The 9,920-nt window shown below is 44.0% G+C and overlaps 1 non-coding gene across 1 annotated transcript; it reads right to left on the bottom strand.

Annotated features, from left to right (window-relative positions):
- Positions 1-4,797: 4,797 nt before the first annotated feature.
- Positions 4,798-4,903, bottom strand: LOC125589543. The gene has a single exon (XR_007325724.1). It is a non-coding gene; the product is annotated as a small nucleolar RNA R71 (small nucleolar RNA).
- Between the last annotated feature and the right edge of the window lie 5,017 nt (positions 4,904-9,920).

The following is a 9,920-nucleotide window of genomic DNA, read 5'->3' as shown; positions in this document are numbered from 1 at the left end:
AGGTAGAAGCCTCGGCTATAAGAGCTGTCGGCGAGATTCCTAATTCTAACAACCTAAGACTGCAAAACCTAGTTGAGTCATAGCTCGAAATAACAAAAACGGAAAGTTGCCTAATTTCTCTAAGTGCTAAGTTTGCTCTGAAAATGTTCATCCCCATGCCTCTCGCCTATGACTCCTTATATACTCGCTCCTATGTCGGTTTACGCTTTTCTCCTTCTGCCCTTAAGCCGTCATAGCCAAAAAAATGGAGATACTATAATTTTCCGATTTTCGTAATTATCTTCCAAAACTTCGTATTTATCCGCGGAAACTTTACATTTATCTTTCCTTGCAAACCAAGCGTAAACAGTCCTACGGTTTACGGGCTTTTTGTTAAGAAATCGTAAAGTGGGCTTCGAGTCTTGTCTTAGGTCCCTTTTGGGCCGTTATTTGGCTCGAAGAGTTTATTACGGCTTCTTTCGATAAAAACGAACTTTTCGCAGTTTTTATCATAAAGTTCGATTGATGACTTCAAATATCGAGAAACATGAAATGGGTTTGCTACGGTATTCGGGAGATAGCATCAAAGAGAAGACGAGAATGAATGGATTCGTGTCGTATTCGACGTTTTGGAAAAGCTCGGTCACTGGCATAGCAACCAAACGGGACGCACGCTCGGTTTCTATGTAGCGACCAAGCTTGACTCGAGCTCGGTCGCTACGTAGGGACTGAGTGGGACGCGCGCTCTTCTTAAGGAGAAGAAGGCCAGGAAGGCCAAATCTTCGGAGGTGCATCGACTTCAGCGTCAGATCGAGAGTGACGTCGGATCGGTGAACCGCGGGATCGAAGAGGTCAAGGATGCTCTCCGCTCTGAGTTCCAGGCTCGTTTGGCAAAGATCTCTGCCTTTCTTGGCTCCCTTGAGTGCATCCGAAGCAAGGATTTGGCCTTGGCGACTATTGAGGGCGGGATGGCCGTAGTTCGGGCGTTCCAGAGCGAGACTCCCCCGTCCTTAGAGGCCGAAGAGACCAGGTTGTATGATTGCAAGGGAGACTTGGTAGCCGTGGATGGAGATTTCGATCTCGTCCTAGCTGACCTGAAATCCGCGTGCTTCCTTCCGACGTATTCAGAAGACCCATAGAGGAAAGATCCCGTGGTCAGAGAAATCGGAGGCGCCGCGGTTCCAAGCTTGGACGAAGCGATGGGTGAAGAGGAGGCTTGAGTTCAGAAGATGACTATGGTTTCGATCTCTTGTGAGAGATATTTTTTTTTGTGTTGATGTTTCGGCCTTAAATGGCTTTATTTCATGTTTCGGGACTGGCCGTTTGTGGCTTTATTCTCTGCCGTTTTGGCGACTTTCTTTTTATGAAAAGATGATCAATTTGTGTTTTTCGTGAGTTAGCATATGGTGTGGAAGGAAGATGATGAGTTGTCGTCTCATATCCTTCTTCGATGTGAAATGCTTTGTTTGTGATCTGTTTCGAGAGTTTTTCCGCAAGATCTAGATTTCGCGGGATATCTGAAGATGTTGAACATAAACATAGAGGCATGGTTTTAGGATCTCGTATCTTTTCGATATCATACCTTGAGATGTTAGAGACCAGTGCGCTGGGTTTAGGGCAAGACCTAAGTTTACTTTCGGTTTTAAGATTTATGCGGTGACTAGCCGGCTATCGATTTATCTGTCAAGATTTTAACCTGATTCGTACCCATTTAAAGTCCGCGATAGATTCTCGGCTTATACGATTTGTTTGATACGAATCGAGCATCTCTACAGAGACAATTTTTAAGCCAACTGGAAGTGCAAGACCAAAATTTCTTTTATAGCGCTATTATCTTTGTGTCAGATGTACAAGAGTCATCTTCGTGAGATGGCTATGTCTGTTTAGGACGTTTAAGAGTTCGATGTGATCAGCACCGAACTTGGCGGCAGATGTTGCCGTTTGGGTTTTTGCACAAAATATGTGTTTGGCTGAGGCGTTTAACATGTAAATTGTTTTTCATGATGAAGGTTTTGTTTTGTCGGCGGGAAAAAAAAACTCTTAAGGCGTTTTTTGCGACGTCTCGCAATGCCAAAGGCTGATTTTCCCTAATGACTGGTTTATTTTTGAGTTTTTTCAGGACTCGAAAATAATTTGCGGATGAAGATGTTTTGCTTGGTTAAAATGTTTCGGAAACATTGAGGGCGTGGTCAGATGTTTCGAATTTGAGAGTATACGAGTATACGTATCCACTTCCCCCCCTCCTTTTTAGTGAGGGGGGACAGCTGAATTCATCTTGCGACAAACTACCTACGTACTCCTTATGGAGATCAAGCCGTCTCGTAGTTCGGTAGTCGCGAGGTGGTTTTTTTAGTGATAGTATTTTTTGAGATGCATTGCGTTCCAGGTTCTCGGAATTTTTACGCCTTGCATGTTGGCTATTTTGTAGGAGCCCGGTCGAACGACCTTTTCGATCTTATAGGGACCTTCCTAGTTCGCTCCAAGTTTTCCCGCATTTCGTTCAGCGGTGTTTCGGAAGACTTCACGAAGGACCAAATCCCCTTCATTGAATCTGCGATTCCGTACGTTAGAATTATAATACTTTGCGGCTGCGTGTTGGTAATTTTGGATTCGAATGAGTGCTCGGTGATATACCTTGGATTTGACCCATTTTTATCCATGGTATATTATTATTTTACTATATATATATCTATGTTTTCTACTCTTCTAGGTATGTTTTCAGGTTCAGGTGCATTTCGGAGTAAAGCTATGACTTTGGAGCATTTTGGAGCATAAAGGACATTTCACCCGAGCTGACCACTTAGAGGTCGACGAGAGGAAGAATAATCGATCGATACGCATCAGTGATGACGATCGATATCAGGAAATGCCTCAACTGATGAAGATTAATATCGATCGATGTACACAAGTACCGTCGATCGATGTCGAGACACCAGACGCGACATTTTGGATTTAGTAGACTTAAAAACCAAGGCCAAGCCAAATTACCAGAATGCCCTGATGAGTTTTTAACCTAGTAGAATATATACTGCCTAAGTGTTTGACGGCAGGGAGAGCTTTTCTTTTCTAGACCTAGTTTTGTTACAAGTTTCATTTGAGAGAGAAGATCACTTGTGATTGGAACTCTTTTTTTCATTTTCTTATCATCTATTCTATGAGTTTCTATTTATCCATCGATATGAATTGCTTTGCTATGTCTGACTAGTTCAACTGTTAGATCTAGGGTTCAGATAGGTTTGTGGGATTAGCCCCAAACTATAGATCTGCCTTGTTGTGATATTCATGATAGATTTGTATTCATTGCTTGTTTTAGACTAGCTAACTAGAACTTGTCATAGGATTGCATATTCAAGCACCCTTGTTATCCCATCCTGACATCTATCTATCATATTAGGATTGCTAGAGAGGGCTAACCGCCAATTTAGGATCTTAGTAGAGCATCATACTCGCGCATAGTCCTGGCTAGAACCCGTCGATCGATGTCCTCAACTGACAATCGATCGATGTTGGCAAAAGTGTATCGGTCGACGTCTTGATAGACTATCGATCGACACTCTCTTGTGTCTGCATCTAACCGGTGAGACACAAGATCTAGTCTGTTAACCAGTGGTACATGCGACAGCTGATCACTGAGTTAAGCGAATGAGCTCTAATATATCATGCATGCAACAGTTAGGCATCTATAGGAATTATAATCTCCAACACCTGAATAGTGGCCCTGCATCTAATATCATTTCCAACCTAAGTTACATTTATCATTTACTCGCTAGTTACTATTGCTATTTTATTTAAAACATTGCAACCTTTAGAATTAATAAACACTAGATTTAATTGTTCCCTAGCTCCTTGTGGATTCGATCCCTAAGTACTACATCTGAACCTCTTTTGATGAGAGTAACACTCCTTAGGGTAATTTGAGTGGTATCAAATTTGGCGCCGTTGCCGGGGAGCTTTGATCGCCATTAGATTTAGTTTTATTAGTTCTTATTCTTTTCTTTACCCCCTTTTCTAATAATCTTTCTTTTTCTTGACTTTTCAGGTGCATGCCCAGCGGTTCCAGAAGCAACAAGGAGAAAGACTTGCTGTTCTCAGACGATCCTGCTCATTTGGAACGCACCATCCGTAGAGGTCAACGTTCCACATCGCTCGACGCAACCACTTCGTCGTCGATCGATACGCCCAACCAACCGTCGACCGACACCAGACCGTCATCGTCGATCGATCCCAATCGTTCGACAACGATCGATACTACACCGCGTACGTCGATCGATAACGTGTCGTCAAAAATGGTAAACATTATTATTCTAACTCAGAATGAGAACGGAAACCTGTTTGACCAGGCCGGTCATCTGCGTAATGCAACAGGTCAGAAAATAGATGCTCAGGGAACTGTAATCCCTGATGCTGATGCTACAGGAGCTGCTCAACCTGTAGATGAGGACGCTCGATCGAAACCACTGGCCGACTACAATCGCCCAGATGAGTACTATTCCAACAGATCAGCGATTCGACTTCCGGAGATCCAGAAGCAGAATTTTGAGCTGAAGCCTCAATACTACACTCTCGTGTCGCAGATACCCTACTCTGGGTTACCGCACGAGCATCCTATGGACCATTTGGAACGGTTCGAGGATCTAATCGCTGCCATTCGGATGGAAGGAGTCCCCGAAGATTACCTGCTGTGCAAGCTCTTCAGATACACGCTGAATGGAGAAGCGATGCACTGGCTTAGGCAGCAACCCACATGATCTTTAACATCCTGGAGCGACATCAAGAATGCTTTCTTACGAAACTTCTTCGATGAGGCGCGCGCTGAAGAACTTCGGAACAAAATTTCCACATTCTCGCAGAAGGCTGGAGAGTCCTTCAAAGATGCGTGGATTAGATTTAGGTTTTTCCAGCGAGACTGTCCACACCACGGATTTAATGAAGTGCAGCTGCTAAGCACTTTCTTCCGAGGTCTCGCCTTACAGTATCAAATGGCTCTTGATACGGCGAGTGAAGGAAACTTCACTACTCGGAATCCGTTGGAAGCTGTGAGACTTATCGAAAACCTTGCTAACAGCAGCAGCACCAAAAACACTGACTCTGAACGGAAGAAGTCTGTAGCCTCTATCGGGAAGGAACAATGGACGAAGTAAGAGCTAAGTTAGATGTGGTGCACGAACTTCTTAGGAAGCAAGTATGTTCAGCTGAAGGAGAAGTAGCAGATACTGAAGGAGAAGAAGATGTGAACTACATCGGAGGTACCGGATTCCAAAAATTTGGAAACCAGGGCGGAAACAGAAACTTCTTTGGAAATGGCCAAAGAAGTAACCAAAGTTCACAATTTCAAAAACCCTTCAACAACAGCAAGAGCTACTCGAACTCTTACTATCAAAATCCACCACCCCAAACTCAGGAAAGCAAGATCGAAGAAATGCTTGATCGAGTACTGTTGGGACAACAACAAATCACCGTGGATTTCAACGGTAAGATAGACTCTGCCTACAACAATCTGAACACCAAAATCGAGACCTTAGGGACTCAGGTGAGAAAACTTGAAACCCAAGTAATTCAGACGGGCGAGACTATTAAGAGGCAAGAAGCTTTTGCTAGAGAAGCAGGAGCCGACAAAGGGAAACACCACGTAAATGCCATCATAGATGATGAATTCTGGCAAGTGGTGAGAAATGAAAACCTTGAGGAAGGAGATTTCGAAATCGAAAGCTCCATGAGTCTCGGCGGATCCCAATGGTGTCGACCGATGTCGATGAACTCGCATCGATCGACAGACCATGATGAAGATCGATGGACGGATTACTCCAGACATCGATCGACGTCGTCTGCCGATTCGACTGAATGCAATGCGGTTCGAATTCTAACTCATGAAGAATTCGCAGCTAAGCATCCTCACCCACCCTCCCCTTTCTATGAAAAAATCGATCGATCGGTTAACTCAACCATCGATCGACAGAGTGAGTCCGACGTCGATCGTCACAACACACCTCCCATCGATCGACAGGCACCTCTGACATACCGAGTGCGGTTACCCTCAATCGATAATGATTACATCAATGCACTCAGACCACCACCTAAACCATTAGCAAACCCACCCGAACCAACACCCAACCCTTTAAATAGTTCAACAGAACCTGTTCAAGAAGAACAAGAATCTGAAGGGAGAAGGTTAAGGAAAAGAAGGAGAAGATTCCTAAAAACCTTAAGAGGGAAGCTAACGATAAGGAGATGGATGGTTTCACTAAACGAGTCCTCAGAATCCCAATCGAAAAACCTTTTGATGAAGCTTACTTCACACACCGGTTGTGGATGTTCTTCAGAGAAACAAAGGTAACTGAGGAGGACATTAGGAGAATGTTTCATCAAGTCAGAGGAAAGATGAAACACATGATCACATTGACGAAGAAGAGTGATCCTGGGAAGTTTGCAATACCATGCATAGTCAAGGGTGTTGAATTTCCCCATTCAATGTGTGACACAGGAGCATCGGTTAGTATCCTCCCTAGGATCATGGCGGACCAGCTTGGTTTGACCATCGAACCCTCAACAGAATCCTTCACCTTCGTGGATCTTTCAGAGAAACGATCCGGAGGCATCATAAGAGATCTGGAGGTACTGATTGGTAATGCCCTTGTCCCTGTAGATTTTCATGTCTTAGACATCGAGCTTAACTGGAACTCTTCACTTCTGCTTGGAAGATCCTTCCTAGCTACAGTAGGAGCTGTATGTGACATGAACAAAAACAAATTGTGTCTAACGCTCATAGACCCAAACATCCACTACGATCCCATCCGACCTAAGAGAAAGGTAATTAATTCTGTGGATTATGGGAAAGAACTTGGCTTCATTGGCGCATGCCATTGTGGAGCAGAGTATGAATCGGAGTACGAAACAGAGTACTCGGAATCGATCGACACCCCAACCTTTCCATCGATCGATTCCAATGTGTCAATGGTGACCGATGACCACAACAACACGTCACTCGACGTAATGCACCCACTTGACCATTTCGCTTCACCTAATCATTGCTACCAACATTTTGCCTTCCAACCTCCAACCAGGAGAGGACATGATGATTATTCCATAGGCAGTTGGGCAGACAGTGGTTTCCATGAAAGTTTTGCAGTTGACACTGTAATTACTTCACCTCATGAGGAACATACCGAGGAATACGATGAGGATTACTGGAAAGAACGTGCAATAGAAATGTCTTTGCAGGATGAAAGACTTGAAATACACAATTTCACCAACACGTTTCCAACATCGTTCGACGCTGTGCACTCCACATCGGTCGATACCCACCCTCGTCCAGCAAAACAACCGCTCACATCGATCGACACACCGAAAGGAACATCGATCGATATTCGCGCCGCAGCGAAAATTCAGGAGCAGGAGAATATTCCTCCCAAACTAGGTTTACAGATACCTATATAAATCGTTTTGCACCTCCGAAACCACCTACACACATCAGAGCAATCACACAAGCAAAAAGATGAACACTCTTCCTTCTACATCAACAGAAAAATCCATGAAGAGCAATCATCTCAAGAACACAAGTTCTGCAGAAATTACTCTGCCATCGATCGATGTAACTGTATCTACATCGATCGATACTACTCTAAACCCTAATCTCTCTATTTCTAAAAAGAATAATTATGCAAACATTGATTACGATTTTCTAACACCTGATGAATTTGGTATTTTCAGGGATCCATATGGCAACGCAAGTGCAATGGATGGAAGGATTTTACAAGTGTCCAGAGAGGACATAGCAGACATCCTTCAAGTAACCAATGGACCCGAAAACCTGTTCGCACAACAACGTGGCACTCCAGACGTCATTCTAACAGATCCCAACAACCACGCAGGAGTCACCACAACAGAGACCAACCCAGATCTATCACGCCAACCAAAAGGGCAAGCATCGATCGACGGTATAATGGAAAAATCGATCGACAGGGTAACACCAACGTCGATAGATATGGATTATCCGACGTCGATCGACAGATGCTATGAATGTGGGAGCCGCGCTTTTGACATGTATGGAACCAGAAAGTTTACTTGGGAACAAAGGGACGAATATGGAGTCTACAGAGATGAGCGTGGACACGCACGAAGTGCAGCTGGTGAGATGATACCTGTCACAAAGGACAACATCAGGAAAATACTAGAAATAGCATCTCTTTTTGAAGAGAGCCACATCTGTCTTCCAGAACATGCCACTTCCTTCACACTCACAAGACTGGCACCAGAACTCTACACCAAAGAAGAAATCGATGAAATGTTGTTTGGTATTTGTGGAGCTCAGGAGAAACTGGGAGAGGAGCTCAAAACACTGGTAGATGAAACACATCAGCCTTTGGATAGAGGCTACAATGAGCTTTTCAGATGTATGGCAGAAATGAGGACAGAAATTGATAGTTTACGTCAGCAACTTGAGAAGGAAGCTACGACCTCAGCATCGATCGACGCACCATGTGCAACATCGATCGACGTCAGTCTTCCTACAGCTCAGACCCTTGCAGAACCGCGATGCTCAACACAACACAGGGATGAATGGGAAGTCTCATACATCGACACAAGGATAAACGACGTTTACTGCCCTCTCAACAACAACGTGGACTGGCTAAGCACCAAAATCGAGCTACTACAGCAAGACTGGACACCATTCGCAAGAAGGACCAACATCCAGCCACATCGATCGACATGTGCACCTTCACATCGCTCGACGCCAAAGTCTCAGCAATGAATGAGAGGCTGAGGACTTACGAGGATATGCATGACCATTTTATATCACCAGTCATGATTATTTAAACAAATTGTCTAGTCAATTACTTGATGCCCAAAAGGATACTGAGAACATTACTAATCAAAGTTTTTTGCAGGAAAAATCAGCATCGATCGACAGGCTAAGAGGACCCTGGATCGATGGCAAGAAACCTGTGGAGTTACTTCCTTACACAGCAGCAGAAGTTGACAAGATCACATCCAAGATCTACACTGCTCTAGACAACATGGAGGAACGACTTGACAAACGCTGCGATGACATCTACTTTCTATTCGACAACAAAATCAGTGGACTAGACAACCACGCAGAATGGCTACAGAAAGAACTCAAAGCCATTCAGAGGTAACTCGCAGTTCAACATCAGATATCAACATCGATCGACAGAACAAAGGCAAAATCGATCGACGGCAACTCACCGAGATCGACCAACGAACACATAATCGCATCGATCGACGCTGAGTCTACAACAATCGGCAAGCAGCTGACACACACACAAGACAGTGGAGTCAATGCAAAAGGAACTGACAGATCTTTCAGCATACGCCTATGACAACATAGGCTGGCACCAGGTCAGCATTGACAACATTCAAGAAAGGCTACAGAACATCTCCAATGTACTTGGGAAGATGGATGACAAATGGACAAGACATGATGAGGCCACAAGAAGTTTCATTGCATCTTGGTCCAGAATGCGCAGAGATGACGTGGATGCTTGCTTTCCAATAAGCAGCTGCTTCTCCACCCAATAGCCAATCACTACCACAGTCAAGCTAAATGACTATAACCAAGCGCTGAGTGGGAGGCAACCCACTATTAGGTATTTTACTTTGGTTTTATTAGCTAGCATTTAATTTCTTTCGTTTTATTTCTTTCAGATTTAGGAGACCCAAGTAGGAGGACCTGAATATCGACCGACGACGAGACGTCGACATCGTTCGACATAGGCAACCACACGACGATCGATGTAACACTTACCCATCGATCGATATCTAACCCGGTCAGATGTATCTTACCTACTTGTTACATTTCGTACATCATACACTTTTCATCATAACTCCGGCTGAGTTACACTGGGACAGTGTAATTTAAGTCTGGGGGGAGATTTACTGATATAATTTATTTCATTCTTACGTAAAATGGAATTTCAAATAAA

Source organism: Brassica napus, chromosome A2 (genome assembly GCF_020379485.1).
Source record: "Brassica napus cultivar Da-Ae chromosome A2, Da-Ae, whole genome shotgun sequence".
Classification (NCBI taxonomy): domain Eukaryota; kingdom Viridiplantae; phylum Streptophyta; class Magnoliopsida; order Brassicales; family Brassicaceae; genus Brassica; species Brassica napus.
This window is presented reverse-complemented; position numbering and strand designations above follow the sequence as displayed.